The 21513-nt window shown below is 40.8% G+C and overlaps 1 protein-coding gene across 1 annotated transcript in view; it reads right to left on the bottom strand.

The window, feature by feature from the left end:
* Positions 1-11741, bottom strand: part of DSE (dermatan sulfate epimerase) — a 36334-nt gene extending 24593 nt beyond the window's left edge. Inside the window, exons 1-2 of the mRNA XM_027633984.1 lie at positions 11671-11741; positions 11104-11173 (exon numbers count right to left, since the gene is read on the bottom strand). The gene's annotated coding sequence lies outside the window, so the exon portion shown is untranslated. The remainder of the gene's footprint in view (positions 1-11103; positions 11174-11670) is intronic.
* Positions 11742-21513: the final 9772 nt, after the last annotated feature.

Below are 21513 nucleotides of genomic sequence, written 5' to 3'. Positions count from 1 at the left end.
CACCAAAGATTAAGGAACATACAGTAAGGTTTCCCAGAACTTCTCCTCTGTAAATCTGAACACACATTTCCCAGCATTACACCATCATCAAACACGTCTAGTGTTGCCAAAAAAGTCCTAGTCCATACTCTAACTATTCAATAACCTCCTCTTTTTCACCCTTCCTTCACGTGTGCATTTCAAAGAGAAGGTAAACCCTTTTTTCTACCTTTACATGAGGAGGAACCACCATACCACGTTGTCTAGGCTAAGAACAGCACAACTGGAAAACCAATCTATAGTATATTCATAAGCAGCATATTCAGAGTCAAGATCTGGAAGAAAGTCAATAGGCATTAACAAAATTAGGAGTACAAAGTCATTTATTGTTGGTTAAATCATACTGATTTTCTATGATATGAAGACAATAACTCATTACCACAACTTGGTGAGGACAGCAAGCCCTGTCCCGTAACTTTGTAGGGCTCAGTCTGTTGTGACTGATGGATGGGAGAAGGCAGCTACAAAGGAGTACACCTTCCCTTCCATGCAAACCTCCGTGGAGGTTCCAGCCACAACCACATGGAGACAACTGCCCATGAGAGGCCCCAGGATGGCATGACTAAGCTCAAACCACGCTACAGAGAGTGAGGAGAGAGACAGATGTTCCACGTTTTCTCAGGTCTGTGATGTCCTTAAGAGCAGGACTGGCAGAAGAAGTAATGAAGACAATCACAAAGCTCCAAATAGAATAAACACGTGGATTTGCAATAAGGACTATCACCCAGATAGTGAGGAAATACAGACTGGACAGTTCTGGATAAAGCCATGACAAACTATCCTCACAGCAATTTCCAGTGGCAGAATTCAACCACGCATACCATCTAGCACTTCGCTGACTAGGACCAAACCTGACCACACACTTTATTGCTTTATTGACTCTCCCAGGTAACTTTGCAAGGGCTAACAGGGATGATCACCATTCCTCAGTTTGGCAGCTCTTTAGAAACTACACTGACAGTTCAGATATATATAAAACCACTTCAAAAATCATCAGGTGGTTGCAAAGCACCTTCAGCAGAAGAATGTGGCCAAACCCAGTAACATTTAGGGACTATTTAGAGTTCGTTACAATACCTTAAACGTGTCTGGCAGGGGGGGAACCACCAACCCAAAAGCACTGAAGCAGATTGCAAATTCAACTGTATTGAAATCTATACCTTGAGGTTTCCTTAGTTAACTTGCACTGTAAGCTAAAGAACTGTTCAAGGACACACTTATGAACCTTGATTATCTGCACAGCTGTGAAGCCAGACGTGTGTAGCTAACTGCCTGCAAAATCTCCAACTTAGCAGTTGTGAGTGAACCTGCTACAAGTTTGCTTGATACACAGGGCTTGAAAGAATAGAGGTTTAGGCCTTCTGATCACTTCATTTGCACTCAAAATACCAGTTTTTAAAGTTAAAAGAATTTCTTACTCTCATATTACACTACATCATTACCAGCCACATCTTCCAAGAAAAACTTTACCAAGCAACTCAACCTTTTCTGAAAATTAGGGGATTTTATTCAGGTGGGAAACCATGACCTGATAAAGTATTAAAAATTAAAAGGAGAGTGAAGGATGCTTGCCCATGGAAGAAAATGCTAATACATAATGTGCTTTGAAAAGCTTGTCACTTAGTCCTAGATTGAAAGAGCATTTCTCATGATTTCCAATGTCAGCAGAATCAAACAGTAAAGAACATTAATTATTCCAGGGAAAAAAAAAGAGAAACGAATCAAATTGATTAAATCCTAACTATTTTATTTCTTCCCATCTGCATCAATCAGTGGATGTTCAACTGCAGCAAAAAAAAAAAAAAAAAAAAAAAAAATTGTGAAGTTGAAGCCACTAACTAAACTGGACATTGGTTTATATTGATAAGTTCACCAGATAAACTACTTAAAAGAGAAGAGAGATCCATTTACTCCTGTCACATGTGCACAGAAAGATCATTCCAGCAATGAGAGCAGAGGAGTGGGTGAGGAGCAGAGGAGGTGGGTTAGGAAAGGATGGCACTGTTAGGACCACGAGCTTGCCCAGCTGTCCTTGAAGCTATCTGACCTTCTTGTGGATCATTAAAAACTAAAAACAGGCAAAGAATTGTGTCTTTATGTAGTATCAGTTCTGAATAGCCACTGTGCTTTGTGGATGCTTTTTCCTAGGACACTTCTACCACTTCTTAAGAAGCAGAAATTGCAGGTGCCTCTGCTAGCATCTCCCACACTAGTTCATGACTCACCTCTGACATGGGTATCTTGTTAACATTTACAGTCAGGAACAAAGAAGGTGGAATTTCTGGTGAGTAAAACTTCCACGAACTGGATGCATTGCAACACCACAAATAATCAGGTTTCTGAATGAAAGATCTTCCCAGAGCACAAGGGCTTTGACATGAACATGTCAGACCTGCCCATTCAGTCACCACAGCTCTTGACTACACTTGCTGAGGTCAGGGGCTCTTCTCCACATCACTGTGTGACCCCCCCAAGGTCATGAGCCCTCCTCCACTTCACTGTATTACCCACACTGAAGTCAGAGCCTTCCGCTACCTCCCTAGCAGCTACCCTGCAAAGGCTAATGCTCAAACAGGTACAGGAGACTGCAGCCAGAAGAAGGTAGATGCAGTTACACCCTCAGTGAGGGCTGGGTTTCCCATTCCCAAGCTGACTTCTCCTTGTAAATTACTCAGGAGATGCTGCAGGCAAAAACCCTAGTATCTGCTGTGGATGTCCTGGCTTTCCTCTGAATCCCCCTGTAACACGCCTCACTGCCATCAGAGAAGGTAAGAGAAGTCCTGACACTCTGCTTGACCATCCAACCTCTATGCCTGTTAGAAAAGAAAAACATATATATATATATAAACATAAATATATTTAACTAATATAAAACTCAAAAGTACCATTTAAAGATTTCTCTCCACATATTTTACAGCTTTTTGTCTTCCTTTGGGAACCTACTATTTTCCACAAAGGCTACAGTTCTCATTATCACTATCTAAGGTACCTGAGAAACAAGTGTTTGTATAAGAAATGTGTTCAAATATTTAAAGGAAAATCTATTCCACCATACTGACAAAAAGCAAACCTTCAGGTTCAGTGTGCAAACTTCTACCTTAGACAATGATCTCTGAGTCAGCATCGACTTAAATTTCATAATTTTTTTGCATCACTTCTTCATAAATTATTGACACTAAACCCAAACTTTTCTATGCATTTTTTTGCAATGCTTGTAATTGTAATGTGCATTTTCATTTTGAACAACACTATAATTTTGTCAGAAATTACATTAGAAGATCACGTTATTAAGTCATTCAAAAGTACTTGTACTAAACTAGAATAAGCAATTTTAGCAACCAATGCCAAAACAGGTAAGAGAGTCAGATATTTTAAAAAGAAACGATCATTCACAAGAAACAGACACTGACCTACCAAAACTGCGAAACTAACAGGTAACATTGCAATGAGATGTGCGTGGAATCTTGTCCCATTAAATGGAGATGGGTGTGCAACTTTTTGTCCCAATGCTGACAGCTGCCAAAATATAACTTCTTGTCATGAGGAGTGGTAGGTTAGATCATGGTGGAAAAAAACTTCTGTAGGAACTCCTCTTTTGCATTTTGTCTGAATACCTCAAATAATTAGCATATGTTTTCACACACGTTGCAATTGACTTTATTGCTGATGAGAAGAGCAGCATCTATGAAATCAAATTAATCTGCTGGAAATAGTACTATGCTAAAATCATGACAGTTATGTCAACCGAAGAGCTGTTTTGTTCAATGATGTCAGTTTTACCACTAATCTAAATATTTTGCAAACTTTTTTAAAAATGGGAGAACAATTAAGTCTTCTAGCTGAATTCAATGACATTTTAGTACTAAAAAATGCAGGGTAAGTCCATGAAAACAGAGAGGTGAAAAGGTCAGTAGAAACTAATTCTCATACATATGTTGTCATACGGTTACAGAGAAACATATCCAAATACAGCAAAATTAGGTGGTAGATAGAGCAGAAGCAAGAAAACTATAAGCTTATCTTTGTGCTGTAACAATCACAGTAAATCTACTGACCAAATTCCCAAGCTGTATAGCTCCCACATCAGCAAGTAGTACTACCGAGTCCCTTTCAAAGCTGTGGGGCTGGACACCAGGGTAGGAAACTCCCATGTCTCAAGATAAGAGCAGTCAGAAGTACTTCACCCGTCTTTTGGACAGTGAGCTAAAGCCAGTGACCAGCTGTCTCTCTAACAAAAATGTTGGAAATGTGCTTACAACTTGAAAAATACCTATTATGACCTTAACCACCAGGGGACATTACTTCATTTCTTCCTCTGATTTTTTCACTATGAAAAATATGCTACATCATAATTATATAACGTACAAGGTATTTCAAAGCTTAAATACTGAACACCCAAATATAATTCAGAATTACATCTGCAATAAATAAAGACTAGCTCAGGTACCCAGGTGTTAGTATTGCACTTGTTATGAAGTGATCTGAAAGACCTTGAAAGAAGCTTTGTATCAACTTATATTTCTGAATAACAGCTGTGCTATGAAAATCCTAACAGCAACCAGAAACAACCAGTTCCTATAGGGATTATCAGTATATGACATCATGTCAGCAGTCAAGATTTAAACTTGTGTCTGTCCTTTGATCTACACACAAAACTCAACAGATCCAGGCAGAACAGCACACAGCCATGTGAGATGACAACTCCAGGAGAGTGGAGGGTTGCATTCATTCTCCACAATGCTACAGATAAGACAGCAACAGCAAAGTATTTTTATAAGTTTACAGTAAGATGTGTAAAATAGCTGCGATGGAAGTTTCATCTATTCATTCCTTTCATTGAAAAGTTTATTTGTCTATTTTACCACTGTTTATATAAAGTAACAGGGCATATGCACAGTGAAGGCACAACTTTCTCTCTGCCTCAAGCAAAACTAGGATTTAAATTTTCTGCATGTCCAAATCATATCTGTGAATTTGGAATTTTTTTTTTATTTTATAATATATCCTACTATATTAATGCTTTCTTGATAATTTTTGGTTGCACTAACATTACTATTCTTAATCCTTATTGTGATCTTTTATTCCATACTTCACACTACAGAATGAGTAAGGAAGTAATGTTGACATCTAGAATCCTGCAGATGATCATTCCCAACCAGTACAGACACGCCTGTTAAGGCATCCACATTCAATGAATGAAGCCCAATCATTTTTACCATCAAAGGCATAAAACTATAGGCTACCACAGAAAGGTTTCTGTTAGAGCAACAGCACTTTATCCTGTGCTGACATACTTTGAAAAGGCCACTTTAATTATTAAAAATAGGGTTTTTTCCTTGCAGAAACGTTTTCATGAATGCTAACACTAATGGAAGGGCAAAAGGATACATGTTTGCCTGCGCCATTAATGATCCAGAAGTCAATCAAGCCCCTCAACCTTGTGTTACACTGTTACAGCACATAGGATACTTTTCAGGCCTATGACTACACAGTAACAGCACTGCAGAAACCCAGAACAAAAGCACCTCTACAATCTGGGTGGTGAAACAATACACCTTTGGCAGCTGCCGAAAAGTAAGTCATCTTCCTGGCCCTTGCATGGAGACCCACTCCAAGTCAGTAAGGCTGTAAACCCTTCAGTGTGGGGTATTGGGAACATCACTTAGGGTTTCCTCTGACAGCAACCCACGGCCCTGAAGCACAACCAGCCCTCACAAGAAGGGAGAAATGGAATGGAATGCCTGAGGCAGACAGGAGAGTGGCCTCTGCGTGGATCCAGTGGTACAAGCATGGAGCACAGAAAAACTGGAAAAACTTCAGAGGTTGATTGCAATGCCCAGGAGGCACAAATAAAGGACAGGGAAGAAAAATAATCATATGTGCAAAAGGGGAAAGCCAATTTTACTGCTGTCAGAATTCTTTCTTGTGCCTAACCCAGTCATCTCAGACAGTTGCATGCCATCCAGCTTCCCTCACTTCTGAGGAGGCCGATTACAACATCAGAAATATCTGATACCAAAACAAGTGTTTCCATTTCAGACTTTAACTTCTATCCTCTTTCCAACTAACTCTTCTTTGCTAGCCTTTGCTCTTCCAAATATTTGTAAATGTTTTAATTTGTTGTTGTTGTTCTCCTCTACTACGTGTAATTAACAGTTTTAATCTTCCCTGCTTATTGTTTCAATTGTCCTTCACTCAATTGACTTCAAGATGTTGCAGCTTCTGCTGAAGCTTTACAAAACTGGTTCTCACTCTCTGTATATCTATATCTATCTACAGACTCCAATAACTGAAGATATCAAATAAACATTTTTATTTTTAAAGTATGTCCACAGGTCATCATACTAACAGAGAAGAATTCTAAAATGCATCACATCCTTCAGCTGCTATGTGATCAAAACTATGCTTCCATATCCTGTTTATAACTCAGTGTTGCACACAAAACTAAATTAAAATTTAATTTTTATTGTGATGGTTTTGGCTGGGACAGAGTTAATCTTCATAGTAGGTGGTATGGGGCTATGTTTTGGATTTGTGCTGGAAACAATGTTGATAATTTAGGGATGTTTTAGTTACTGCTGAGCAACGTTTATACAGTCAAGGACTTTTCTCCCTCTCCCCCCATCCCACCAGCAAAGGGGCTGGGGGTGCACAAGGAGTTGGCAGGGACAGCTGATGCCAACCGACCAAAGGGATATTTGCCAACCAACCAAAGGGATATTGCATACCACAAGGTGTCATGCTCAGCATATAATACTGGGGAAGAAAGAAGAGGGGCATATTCAGAGTTATAACATTTGACTTCCCAAGTAACCATTACATGTGACAGCACCTTGTTTTCCTGAGGTTGGCTGAACATCTGCCTGCCCATGGGAAGTGGTGAATGAATTCCTTGTTTTGCCTTGCTTGTGTGTGCAGCTTTTGCTTTACCTGTTAGATTGACTGTATCTCAATGCACAAAGCATTCTCATTTTTCCAATTCTTTTCCCTATCCCACTGGGGAGGGTGAGTGAATGGCTGAATGGGGCTGAGTTGCCAGCTGGGATTAAATCATGACAATTATATAAGTTAAATTATTGTGACAGCATATAGGAGCACCAGCAAAGTCCAAAGGTGCTGATGCTAGTCAATTTATGAACATAAGGACTTTGCAATCTAAGCAATTTAAATCAACACTTACTTTTATATTATCTACATATCATCTTATAATGTGAATATGCAGACTCCAAATGTGTACTCACGTAGAGGAACTTGTGTTTCATTTGTTACAGGATAAATTTCACTGTGTTTGTAGACTAAATTGCACCACCCTCCCTGGTAGTTAAATCTCTCTGTAGATCACTATGTTCATTATTATCGGTACAAATCACTGCTGCTTTCAGCTGTTATCTCATTACCTAGGGTTTCTCTAGATATAGACATAGCATGTAGTTCCTCTCTCTCCTCACAGATATAATATACACGTACCCAGACGCAACTGATTTTTTCAAGGTACAAATTTGGAGAGACAATAAAATGTATTGTCCTGTAGTTCCTTCAGGGCTATTACTGTCCTCACCACTCCCTAGAACACCCTTAACAAAAGCAGAATACCCTTGGTAAAAGTGACAACTACATTTTCAAGGACAGAAGCCTCAACTGTGGATGGAGTTAAAAGGCTATGTTATTCCTGCAAAATGTAGTTGTTCACAGCGTGCATGAACAATTTGTGAGCAGGTGTCAAGACAACCATTAAATTATGGGTTAATTTTTAAATTTAGAATCTTATGATCTCATTTCTGATTGTAAGTTGTGCAGGTATGGTTCTCATAGCAGAACTGAAACCAGACAGATAATTTGGGTAAAAACTGTAATGCACCATGGATGCAATGATATGATTAAAATTCTTGAAAGGGACATGATATCCCCAGAAATGCCTGTAAATAACTTTTCAAAATACTTCAACAATGCTAGGTACCCACTTGCTTAGAAAGTTTACAAGGTTTATACAAAATGTTCAGCATTTTTAATATTTCTGACAAAAATCCCCACAAACAAAATAAGAACATAAACCAGGACAACCAAGGTGAAAGAACTTATATGTTAAAATTATCTTTCTCTTGTAGTGATTTACAATACTTGCCTGAGTGACCAGGGTTCCTACAATCCTTTGCGTGCTCTAAACAATGCTATTGCCAATTCCTACTGTATACTACATGAGTTTAAGAGGAAAAACAGAAAGAAAGACCAAATAATTTCAGACTGTGTACATAATGGCTGCATTGTGCCTATGCTTTCACACCTGACTGTGTCCCAAGAGCAGAGGAAAGTGTGATACCAGTACCTGATGTGAGAAACTATTTCCAGTGCTCTGTCCTTCATGTGATCCCCAAAATGACCAAACTTCTTCAGTCAATTCTTCACTACTAACACTTTACTTCTGCTAAATTTCTACTGATAAAGCATTCATGAGAGAGATTCTTGCTGGCATCAGCTAAATTTCCTTTTTTCTAGAAAGCTTTAGTCCCCTTCTCTGCCCTGTCTCCATCCTGAGCAGATAACCAAGTCTGCTCAAAGTGCAGTGCACAAGTGTTCAGGGTTTTACTAATGCAGCACTGTCACACCTCCCCATATCCTAGTTGAGCTTAGGGGGGCTAGCAGACATCAGTATAAAGTTTACCCCTCTAAACAGAAAACTAGCTCAAAGGAAGCCAAATGCAGAATCTATTAAACCATTTATATTAAGTAAGTGGCTGCAGTCTCGAACACAAACTGGCACCATGCTTTGACAGCTTTAGGGACTACACTACTGTAACTAAGCTCTTTAATCTACCTTAGCTGAAGGGAGACAGCAAGGAAGGTATGAACAGCCAGGACAAACTTGTTGCTGAGATATCATATTTACCAATTAAATACAACTTGCTAAGCAAAAGTCATATTCTCTTTCATTCATCAGACACTTGGATTACTGAGTTTAAATGAGGAAACAATGGTTACAGAAAGTTGTTATTTTCTTTATTTTTTTTTAATTCCTTCAGGAAGAAAAACCAAAATAAAATAAAATAAAATTCAAAAAACAGCAAAAAAACCCACAAACAAACCAAAGAAGGGGGCTTTATTTCTTGCAACATATCCAGGAACAATAGCAGTAGCAAATAAGTCTCTTTCTGCTCATTGCTATAGTATGCTGTGAGTGCCAAATGTGCAAGTTTCCACACACAAGCCTAAGAATGTGACTGAGTTTTGGTTAAATGCAATCACTTCTGAGAGAAGAGACACTTCAGTTTTCCAAACGCATTTACAGCCTCATTTAACACTAGTTTTCACTGGTCAGACTACTGGGTACTGATGGATGTCACCACTTCCCTAGTAGTATATAAACTCCCTATGTTCATTCACAACCCAACAGCTCCCTGGTGAATGTGAATGACTGTCTACCATCACTGACCTAGGCTTTATTTGAATTTAGTTTTAAAAAAGCTTATGTACCTGGTGTCATTGTCCTTGAGAAAAAGGAATTGTACACACAGATCTTACGAGCTTTTAAAAAGTACCAAGATGTCACTATAAAAATCACAACTAACATCTGACCAGGTAATTAAAAACATTTTTCTCTCCCCTGTAGTGCAGATATTTACTAAATATTTAGTTCTTGATAACTAATACACAGTGTAATTAAAACTAAGCTTCCTTAGGGAACCAAAATTGATCAGCTTTTACCACAGGCAACCAATGGTTCAGTTCATGTATTTCTTTCTCTCAAACCATATTCTCTATGACCAAAGAATAGGTTGTAAAAGAGACTGTATGTAAATATGCACTGGAAAATCAGGACCAACTGTCTTCTGAGGTTAGTCTCTACTGTAGAGGATACAGTTACACTTATAAACTATTCTCATCTCTTGCTCCCTTATTATTTTAAGAGCACTTAGATTTTTCTCATAGCAATTCAGAATTATGAAAAACATCACAATGCTTCAAACAAAACAACAAAAGCATGCTCTTATTTTGAATAACAAGAAAATGATGTTTTCTTAAAGGACCAGTAGCTCTGTCCCAGTAAAATACTCTGTGATTAGCACTTTTTGGTTTCATGTCCCAGTGAAGTTTACAGATAGTACAGATAGTTCATCCAGAACTGTTACTTTGTTGCCTTCCCCTGAAAACTTTGTTTATATGTGTTACTTTCAATAACCTAAATTAGCCATGACACACAGCAAAAAACTCATAGTTGAAATAATATTTAGCGCTTCTGTAGAGAGATGCACCCAAGGATCTACAAGTAGTTATGAAACAAATTAATTAACTAAACTTCTCAACACCCCAGTGAAGCAAGCAAGCACATTTATCTGTTTTATGGGGAAGGAAACAGAGCCATGGAGAGGTGGAGTGACTTGCCCAAGGCTACACAGCAAGAGTCTTTCAGAGTAATAAAGAGCATCTGAATTATTGATTTCCACTGCTGCCCTTCAGCTGAATTGTTCCTTTTTTGAAATACTGCAGCAAGTTATAATAATTGCTGGCATGATAAACATAATGGTAATATTTAGGCTGAGATTTTCTTTGTTTTTGTTTAGACTATATTAAAATTTTAGTATTATTTAAATTGCAGTTGATCTTCTCAGAGTGACCAAAAGTCTCCAAGTAGTTGAGCAATATTTCTTGTACTTCATTCACAGTTGTCTCTGTTATGTTGCCATTGCTTATGACTAAAAAACAAGCCACTCCAGCTTGAAAACAGAGGAAAATATCACACCTTTATACTGATTCAAGAGGGAACAATAGAAGAGCAGCGAAGGTGGCTACCATCATTCACACCAAACTGAATCTTAAGAGTTGGCATGAGATGCACCGGGTGATGATGCACTGCTTTCATGCAATACTAGCTACAGGAATTGCAACTCGCTGCTTGGAGCTGAGGAGACCGAGCTTTCCCAGTTAACAGTTCTGGTCCCAGGTCACTTAGGCTTTTACAATTAAAAAAAAAAAAAAAAAAAGAGAAGTGGCAGGAAGTTGCATAGGGCTAACCCGTCTGTTCCCGTCTCTCAGTTTGCCAAGGTGCAAGAAAAGGATGCTACCGCTTACCTTTCACACACGCATGTTTGGTAGGCTGAATTCAGTAGTAAAAGGTTCGGATGCTCCTGCGGTCACGGTGCTGCGGAGGAGCAGAGCCTGTCACACACGCTGCCCACAGGTAAAGCTTTATACGGCAAGTGCCACGTTCCCCTGCGCGTATCCACCTCCCCCGGACCCGCGGGGCCCATCCTGCGGGGCTGCCCTGCACCCCACGCCGGGTGCGGATGTCCCGACAGCAGCCCTGCACCGCCGGGGCGGCCCGGAAAAACCCATGCCTGGAGGCTGCTCCCAGCGGGACTTCCCAGCCACCACCCCGCGCCCGCCCCGCACCTGGCCCGCCCGGTCCCGCCACCCGGCCCCGCCGACACACGGTGCCCTCTACGGCCGACGGCGCCCTCAGCGCGCCCCACGGCCTGGGGACGCGTGTGCCGGGGACGGGAGGAGCGCTGGGACCGACCAAATCCGCAGGCACCCGGCGCCCCCAACCCCGCCCCGCCGCCACCCGCGCCGCGACGCGGAGCGCAGGGACAGCCTGGAGGGGCCGGGAGCGCTGCCCGGCACCGCGCGGGCACTCACCGCGGCGCCGACCCGCCTCTCGCCTGCCAGAAAGTTTCTCCTCCGCAGCCTCAGGGGACGGAGCCGGGACGGGGCGGGGTGCGTTTTTCAACGCAGGAAGAAAGTGACTCCCCCCCTCCCGCTCCACCTCCCGCTTCCCCGCCTTCCTTCCGTACCTCTCTCCACGTCCTCCTCCTCCACCTCCCTCCGCGGCCCCGCCGGCCCCCCACGCCATGGCGGCACAAGGCAGCGGAGCCCGCCGGGCTCTCACGGCCCCGGCGCCGCGGGCAGCGCCCGGTCCGGCCCGGGGCGCTCCGCTCGCTCGTTGTGTGCCCTCGTGTCTGTTTATTCCTGGCGCATACACGGCTTTTCCTTTCCCTACCGCTCCTCCCCGGCTCGAACTTCGCGGAAATACCCTGCTTCTCCCTTTTAGCGGGAGGACTCGTTTCTCTGCGGGGAATGTGTTTGGCCCAACACCGGAGTGTCGGCAATTCGATTCCCTGCACCTATAGAGTACGGCAGCGGTACCACGGTTCGGGCAAGGGTGGCTCTGGAGGTGACCAGCATCCCGGGTGACCCATTCATATTCAATGTCCGTCCCTTGTGCTGTCATCATACTTCATGAGAGTAATAAGACCTCCCATCCAAAAGTTCCCTCAAGCCAGCAAAGAAACAAAAGCCGATTTGTCAATCTGCTCTTTTAAGTATGGTGTGGCTACTAACATAAACATAAAAAAACCCCCAAAACTAAAACAAAAACCAAACAAGAGCAAACACCAAAAACCAACCAAAAAAACCACCCCCAAAAAACAGTGAAATGCCGTGACTGTTCAAGTCGATCATCATGACATTTCTTGCAGTCACACGACTGAAAATACTTCAGAAGGTAATATAAAAGAGGATAAAATAAATGATCCTTTGGAACATTCTCTTTTCTTTCCCAGTCACTATAACCAAGACAAAGTTTGAGGTGAAGAATTCCAAATGTTTGTTGGGTTTCAAAAGCCGAGTGTGTTTTATCGACTTCAGACCACCTTGCATAAATGAAAATAAAAATATTTATACGTGGTTGATCACGATGATGTCAAACCACCTGAATTTTACATCTCGCAGAGCTTATTCTTCATTTTAGTAATGTGTTTACTGATGTCACTGAAGCAGTCAGCAGGATAAGTGCTCAGTTCCCCAGTTTTATAATGCAAAGTCTATGTTTTCTGAAGGTGGTTTTAAACAGTTTCATTGTGGTTTAAAATGTGTTTTCCTACTGTTCTATCAAGATTAATAAACTTGTGGAAACTAGACAAAATTAGAAACTTTAAATTTCCTTTCACCTTTGCACTTCTGTTGTACTTCCCAGCAATCTCTCTTGACAGTCTCAGCCCTAAAGAGAAGGGTTCCACAAGCTGTTGCTGCAAACTCTAAGAGCAATACCAGAACCTGGAATGAAGCCTTACTTTTTTTACCAGTAATGACATGCCTAAAAACACTAAGTGCTTCAGTTTCAGTCATACAAACACTAGATTAATAATTAGAAGATATGTTTCTAAACACCTACTTGAATGGTATTAGGCTATACTGCATTGATAGTAGAGTTGGAAAATATTGATGTCGTGACACAAATGAGCATGCGAAGAGCTGCAGACTCTCACAGTCAGATCAGATGTGGCTAAAAGGATGATTCCACTGGAATTTCTAAAATCATCAGGATGCCTAAAATGATAGGAGGAAGGTATTTAAGTACTTGTCATGTGTCTGTATCATTAGGTATGTAAATACATTAGCTATCCAACTCTAAGTTATATGGAATTAGTGCTTACAGTTCTGAAAAGCATAATGCCTGAAAAGCTTTTGAAATCCTGTCCTTAGTCTGAGTTTGTATCTCTCTGTGTTGTAGAAAAACTGCACTGTGCTGCCTTATCATGACTGAACACCTGGGCAAAGCACATCATGGCTCCTCTATAGCACATGCTCTTTGTTTTCTGCCTCATGGAGGATGAGGCTGGATGTGCTGCTTGGATCTTGCTCTGGTGTGCAGCTAGAATGTGGTGAAGACACCTACAGTGAAGAGCCACTACTCCTCTCTGACATGTCGCCTTTTGTAAAATGGAGCTCATTTTACTTCCTAGTAACTCAGAGTGCTTGTCAGGTTAAATGAATAAGTTAAAATTTATAAGATGATTCAGAGATCTCTAAGAGGGGCAAGATCTGTCCATGCTAGATTAATTTCATTATTGCCACTAGTAATTTTGAAATGAAAATGACCCCGGCTTTAGCAAGCATCATGTATACTGAAAGACTGAAAAAATTAGCCCAAGGGATAGATATTGGAGGAAGATTGCCTTCAGCTATGTAAAAGCTGCTAAAAAGAAGATAATAATCTCTTATCCTCTGAAAACAGCATGTAAATTGCAGCAAGAGAAATTTAGGCTAGCTGGATAAAAAAAGTATTTGATAGGGTAAACAAAGTGGGTGGGAATGGCACCTCTGTCCCTGGAGGCTTTTAAAGTACAAGATGGACATATATTTGACAAAAATGGTTCAGGTCTAGAAAGTCTGATGAATGCTGCCTTAGAGCAAGGGGTGGCCCAGACGACCTGTCAAGATCCTTTCCAGTCCTGTTTTATGTGATTACGTTCAAAATGCTACTTGCACAGGCAAGATTGTGGATCCTCTTTGATCTCCCTATACCTTTCACCTCTTTAGCAATGAGTATAACCCCTCTTGCTGAGGTTGAGATTCTCTCAGTTGTTTGCTAGCCTTGCTGCATGCCAGTGAATTCGTTGCTGATGACAGCAAGAAGAAAACAATTAAACAATGAAACAATGTCACTCTGAAGCAGCAGTTTTGGGTGGGATCCATCTAACCTCTGAATATGTTATGCATTTTTGTTGTATACTTGACCTCTGACCTAGTCACGTTATACGTTGTTTGTATCTGCAGAGAAAAATAAATTTTTTTACAGCAGAATACATCTAACTCGTTTTAGGCATCTTCATTAGTGTGTGATGAATCATGTCCCCAGGCTATCTATTCTTGCCACACCATAAAGTTGATTTAAATGACTGACACAGTAAGACACCATCATACAATTTCCACTCCCTTGGTGCTTCTGTCCCTCAAATCTCTCACTCCCTCTCTGCTTCCAAGTATCAGAACCCTGGTTTATTTACTCCTCTTCATTTATTTATCTATTTATTTATTTATTTTATTTTTTTTGAAAAGTCCCACTGAGATTAATAGTTTTTGTAGCTGTCATTTCCTTAAATTGCATCATGTGACACTGAAACCTACAGCAACACGACCTTTTGGATAGCATGGCTCCAGAACAGATTTAGGAAAGGAGCTAAATTAACCTATCAGAGCTAAACACCACTGACTTGGCCAGTTGTACAGAGGATGTTGCATGGAAATTGTTTGAAAACTGTTCAGGTCAGACACTGTTGTACTCCTACAACACAAGCTCATTATTCTTCCTTGGCCTTTATGGCAAGCCACATTACTCGGAACATGAAATGTCTTGTGCCTGTATGATTGAGCCAAACACACATAGTGGGAAATGCTGCTCTTTTCCAATAATGGCAAGTGTTTTAGGTCACACCCATAGAACTCACTGTACACCTAAGTACAGCTCACATCTTGAAAACATCTGCAGCATCAGAGACATTATGAGCAGCCACCTCTTGGTTACAAGGTCTTAGCAACATCTATCCTTTCTTCTCCCTTACAGTAAATGATGTTTGAGAAGTGAAAAATTTCAAGAGGCCCTATAGTTATCTGGTTTGCAGGGAAGGGAAATGAACTTTATTTTCCTGTTGCATTGACAAGCTGGGTCATGAAGATGTAAAGAGGGAGCAAGCCCCTGTTGCTGCACTAGGGCACTAGAGAAAGGAAGGCAGGAGGGCTGCATGAAGCCAGTGATGTAGGGCTCATCCATTCTGAAAGAGACACCAGCTGTCTGCTGATGCTTCATTTATTTAGAAGCCTTTGGTTCTCACTTTCTTGTAAAAATGGGAGGATGTTTCATTTTTCTTTCTCCATAACTGAAGATGTTCACCTAAAGAGAAAAGCTGTATGTCATTCAGCCTGTTCCACATATGCAACTTTGGCCATCTTTTTCTTTCTTTCTGCCCAGCCTACGCAACAACATTTTTTTCTTCTTTGACTTTTCCTCTGTGTGCCTTTTTTTTTTGTGTGTGTGTTTCTTTGTTTGTTTGTTTTGTTTTGTTGTTTTTTTCTTTTTTCTAAGTACCTTCCTCTCACTAAAGCCCTGTTCTCTATATGATCTGTTTGGTGTCTTATTTCCATGTCAGAAACACTTCTACATTTGTCATTAAGTGATAAAACTCTTCAAATGAAAAGAGAGAAAAACACAAAATTCTCCAGATTCTTTCACTAATTCTCCAAAACAATTGACTTAGTTATGACCCTTGTGTTTTCTTTGCCTTTTGTGTCTGGATGTGATGATTTCTGATCTTAATGCTGTGAGCTGAAACCTGTAGGACAAGAGCATTAGGCTAGTCTCTTCTTGTAGCTGAACTGCAGAACTGCAAATCTGGATACTTGCATAATGCTCACCCTGCCCTCCTTGATCTGGAATGTTCTGTCCAACTCTTCCCTCTGGACTTCATTAGTGCCATATGAAGGCGGCTTTAATTTTCCAAACTTATCCCAATGTCAGACTCATAGGGGGAATATTGTCCATCTCTTTTCCAGGCAGGGTGTGGATCAGACAGTGTCCTAACTTGGTTGTTCCTACTACATCCTTCAAGTTTATGAGAGTGGTCCATGATTCATAGCCTTTAGTACTTGGGGATTTGAGGCTCTAGCTCACTGTGCAGGCAATGGGCAGAAATAGTCACAGCTCCAAAACTAGGATGAAAATGAGTTGCCTGAAGTCAGCACTAAGAATCAGAAATAGCTGGAAATCCAGAAATCTTGTCTAAGCTCATCAGGGTACCTGTCTGTCTGGAGGACATTCAGTGTGGCACAAAGCAATTTCTCTCAGAGAAAAATCCTGTGCCTGCTTCTGCATCTACAAATTGGAAACACTTCTCTCTTTCCCACAAATGCAGCCTTTTACTCTTCTACTTTGAGGTAGCCAAAGTATCAGTAGGGTAGCTGGAAAGGGAAAACACTAGATGTGTTTCCTAAACAGCTCTTCTTTGTATGTAAATGGAACATCTTTCTCTGCTTTACATTTCCTTTCTTTCCCTCTTTCTGGCTCCCACCATGTGTTCATCCTGGTTTAGCCAGAGGCCAGCAGACAGAAAGTCAGATGAAAAAAAGAATTCCTGCAGATTTCTTAAGAAATGGGAAGCTGCAGCATCAGTAATGAGGCAAAACATTGGTGAATGGAGACAGATTCATGGTCCTGAGACATGCCAGGAAGACAGCAACCATAAAGAAGGTACATACTCACTTAACTGTGAAATAGCAAAAAATACCTGGATCTAATATAAAATTACTTGCGTCATCTGTTCTGTGCCTTTTAACATCAGAATCCACGCTACTGCTTTTACATTGCTGTAGACATACACTGGGTGTAGGTTTATCTTCTAGTGGCTGTTAGGTTGCCTGACTGGCCTGCTCCTTCTTTAGCACGTACCCCTTCTTTTCTCTGATGATGATCAGAACAGGTTGGAGAGGGGTAACCTCTCCAGCAGCATGTGGCTTTTCACTCAGTTGAATTGGTTGTTACTTTATGTTTTCAAATGTGTGACCTTTCTCAATATGTATGATCTTTGTCAACTTCTTTCCTTCCAAATTTCTGCGATGTTAAAACCCAAGCAGTATTCCCTGTGGAGCACAAAACCTTAATGCTCATACCCATCAGAACCTTCCAAAACCAGACTTCATCAGTGCTTTCTTAGAGCTGACTGCCACGATGTCCCTTTTTGGATACCAGATATGTTGCAATAATGTTTCCCATTTGTAACATGCTGTTTTTAATGAAAGGCATTTTTAAGGCTAGAATCCACCTATTTTATGGAGTCACTTGATATGTGGAATGCCGAACAGAGAACTAAGCAATTGCTGGAATTCAAGAAAATTTTTAAAAGTTTCTTACTTATCCCCACCCCAATTCTTTTGTTTCATAGTCCCATGTCTCTTTCCTCTTCCTTACACTAGAGACATTTAAGGAAAGAGGTGTGTCTTAGAGACTGTATTTGAACTGGTCTCTGACTCTCAATTTCTCTTTGTAAACGTCTCATCCGATTTGCTGCATCCTGGTTGCAGCCAAGTCTCAAGGGTGAGACATTAAATCAAACACAAACGAAGGCATCAAAAATTAATTTCCACTTAAACATAATACTTACCTATGCTTCACTAGAGTGTACTGTAGCAATCAGTTCTTTGCACTTGATTCTGAAGCAATGGCTTCAGCAACTGGTGGCTCTTGTAGTTGAACATATTCCCTAAAGACAGCTCCATCATTGCACTTAATTTTAGGGTCTTCAGGAGGTTGTTGCACTAGTCTACATCATAACTGGTTGTTAGGTGTATTGTACTGGGGCTTTTGGGGCACTGTTGTTGAGTATTTCAGGGACTCTTGTAACATCCATACTCGTCAAATCACTGGCAGTGTACTCTGCACAGCAGTAATTTCTAAATGTGTACACACATATGTATATGCACATACAAATACTTTTACAGGTGCATTTTGGAATATCTATCTAATAATGGTCATATTAATGGTTAATAAGTTTATTTTCTTAAATTAATGTAACTGTCTTTCGGTTGCATTTTTTTTTCTCATTTTTTTAATGGATTAATATCAGTAATGTACCAGGTATCTCCAAGTCCTGCACAATAACATGGGAAAGAGGAAAACCCCACACAATATTTTTTTGAAATTATTATTTTCTGTGATGTATAGGAACATGGAGTGACTCTTGGGGATGGTCCTGTGCAGGGCCAGGTGTTGGACTTCATGATCCTTGTGGGTCCCTTCCAAGTTGGCATATTCTGTGACTTTGTGATAAACTCCATTCCCTGATATCATCTAGCCATCTATTGCCCTGTTGAACTATTGTCAGCTCATGCTGACCCTTGGCCTTTTTGTCCTTGAGCTTCGTCTACACTCCATTTTCCATCACCTGTCTACTACTGATCTAGAGATTTCCCTGCTTACTGCCTGAGAGTGCTTAGTTTATTTAATTGACCTAAAACTCCACACCTCCCATGAAATGCAGATAATTTCATAATTCCATTAGTCTCTGGGTTTCCATGTCATGGGATCCTAGCCTTTAATTGCTGCTTGTTCATGTATATGTATATGTATATATGTGTATCAATATATATATGTATGTATGTATGTGGGCATTCATGCCCTTTTTTCTGGGCAGCATTGAGAGAAAAAACAAGGGTAGAAATTCACTGTTGCCATCTCCAACACTGCTGCAGCTGCTTCAACAGCAGCCCTTCAGTAGATATTTTTGAGGCTTCTGTCAGTATAAGATAAAGAATTTTTTTATCTCTTAATTTCATAACATCCCATTTCTTTTCACAAAATTTACAAGGGCATCTTCTTTGGATTAATATACTTCACAGGCTTCTTAGCACCTGGGAGCACACATTTAATTTCTCAGTGTGGGCTGAGATTACAGGGGATGATGTAGTAAGAATACTGCAACTCTCTGGTATTATTTTGAGATAAGGCAAGAGAAGAGTTGCTATATTCACCTGTACTTTTATTCCTCAGAGATGGTGGAGGCTTTAGAAATTTAATCCTTTAATGTAAAGCTATTAGGCGCACAGAGTCACAATTCTTAGACTTCCTTTAGTACTGTGACAGAACAAGGTCTATTGAAAGTTAATCGACTTCTTTTCCTAAAATACATCCTGAAACTACTTCTCTCATAAATTTTGGACAAGAACATCTAATTTTTTCCTCCTGTATACAATGTAAGGTGGTTTAAGATTTTCTTCACTCTTAAAAGGAATGTAGTCTTCAACCTTGTAAGAGGGAATCAAACGGACTGTGTGTTTTTACTCAATATTTAGTAGTAAATGGAAAATAGAAATACCTTTCTAACTGGCAGAATCTGCTTCATCTGGGCCATTGGAGCTGTGGTGTGTGCTGTGCAGACTGCTATTCCATTTGTGCTGCTGCCATTTTGTGTCTTGCAACCTCTAATTTACAGGAGGGGCTGGAAGCCATAATATGGTTTTGAAGTGGCTGTGATGGTTTCTCACCCCTATGCAAGTATTTAAAAGTTGTTATGGCCATGTGTGAGAGAACTACATATGTGCTGCAGCAGCACGAGTGGGAAGCGTGAGGGATTTTTAGCACAGTTCTGATTAAATCAGTTTAGCTGCAGCGGGGCAGAAGTTAAATGCGATGCTTCGGATGTTTGCCCTTCTGTGAACTGTGACATCTGGTCAGCTGCAAAACCTCCGTGGTCTTGCCATGTTTGCCAGAGAACTCCTGTGGGTACCCACTTCATGCTGAAAAGATTTGTCTTACACTTTTGTCCCATATTCAAGAAAATGTTTGGTCATGCTGGCCACAGTACTAGTCCATTGACCTGTAGATAGGAATTCCCAGTTTGCCCTTTGAAGATGCTATCAGGCGTTTAGAGCTGGAAATCTCTGAGTCTGTTTAACTTCCTGGATTCCATCTTATTTTGGCTCTAATCCAGGCTCTGTTTTCCAGTTAAGCATTTCTATTTATAATGGTTATGGAAAAACAGGATTTGTTTCTTGCACCGAAAACATTTAGAAGAAAACTTCTTTTTAATTTTTTTTTCTCTCCTGTGACTCACCAAGGGGGTTTGATGTTCCACTTACTTAGAATTGCAGAAAACAAAATTACAGGCAACTGGATTTATGATGAGATTGAGCTTTTCCTCTGGGGTGATCTGGATTGACTATGTGCTTGCTGGAAGGGCTGCTTTGTGGCCAATTGTTAACAATAGATGTCTGTGGCTATGCCATTGTGGTGATTATGCCATTACAGCTGGCACTCTTTGCAGAGGTAAGGTTCCTGTAGCTTAGCCATGTGCTTTCCCACCTAAATCTGATGAAATGCTATTTGCTTCCAAGCATGTGTACAGAAATAGGTATATTTTGTTTTAAAAGTCAGTCATTTTAATGCACCAGAAAACTTATCTTGCTTCTTCCATGGTGCTAAGGAGCAGCAGGCCCCATGCAATGCCCCCTTCCCTGGGAGGTCAGAAGCAACATCTTCCCATCAGATCCCTCACTGTATGGTACAGTGTGTGAGACTTTTATCTTCTTACACAGAAGTGACCTTATTTCTAAACCTGACTTTCTGAGAAACCATACAGTAAAACATCAAGGTTGTGTACAGAAGGGTGTTTGACACTTATGGCATTTTTCTTCCCCGTGGTGGAAAAACAGAGTTGACATGGAAGCTCAGGTGCTGCCTTCCCACTCTTGGCATCTCTGTTAATTTACATATTCTTAATGCTTTTCCGTTTTTTACCTTGGTATGATTTAATGTATACTTGGCCTCAGAAAGAAAGACTTAAACCAGTTTGAGGAATGCTAATTCCCAGTGTCTGTCACCAAATTTTCCTGGGAATTTCCGTAGGAATTGCTCCAGTGCTACTGTACTGTTACAGACCTGGGACTCAGAGGAGCTGGAGAGCCCCATCACCCTGGGGAAGCAGCAGTCTCAGAAAACTCCGTGTCCAGCAGTGCCTGGTGTCTGCCATGGATAATCTACCCATGTTTGTTTATTCAACTTCTACTCATTGGTGATGAAGAAGCCTTTAGTTCTCAGGAAGAAGCCCTATTCAGGAAACACTTGCAGTGAACTTTGCTTTGCATCAAAGGCTGTAGCACAAGCATCTCCTTGCACTGCTTAGAGACAACCCTTGTCTCCCTTTTTTCTTTTTG

The sequence above is a fragment of the Corapipo altera genome, unplaced genomic scaffold (assembly GCF_003945725.1).
Source record: "Corapipo altera isolate COAL_440 unplaced genomic scaffold, ASM394572v1 2b, whole genome shotgun sequence".
NCBI lineage: Eukaryota > Metazoa > Chordata > Aves > Passeriformes > Pipridae > Corapipo > Corapipo altera.
The sequence above is the reverse complement of the archived record's forward strand: the minus strand, read 5'-3'. Positions and strand labels throughout refer to the sequence as shown.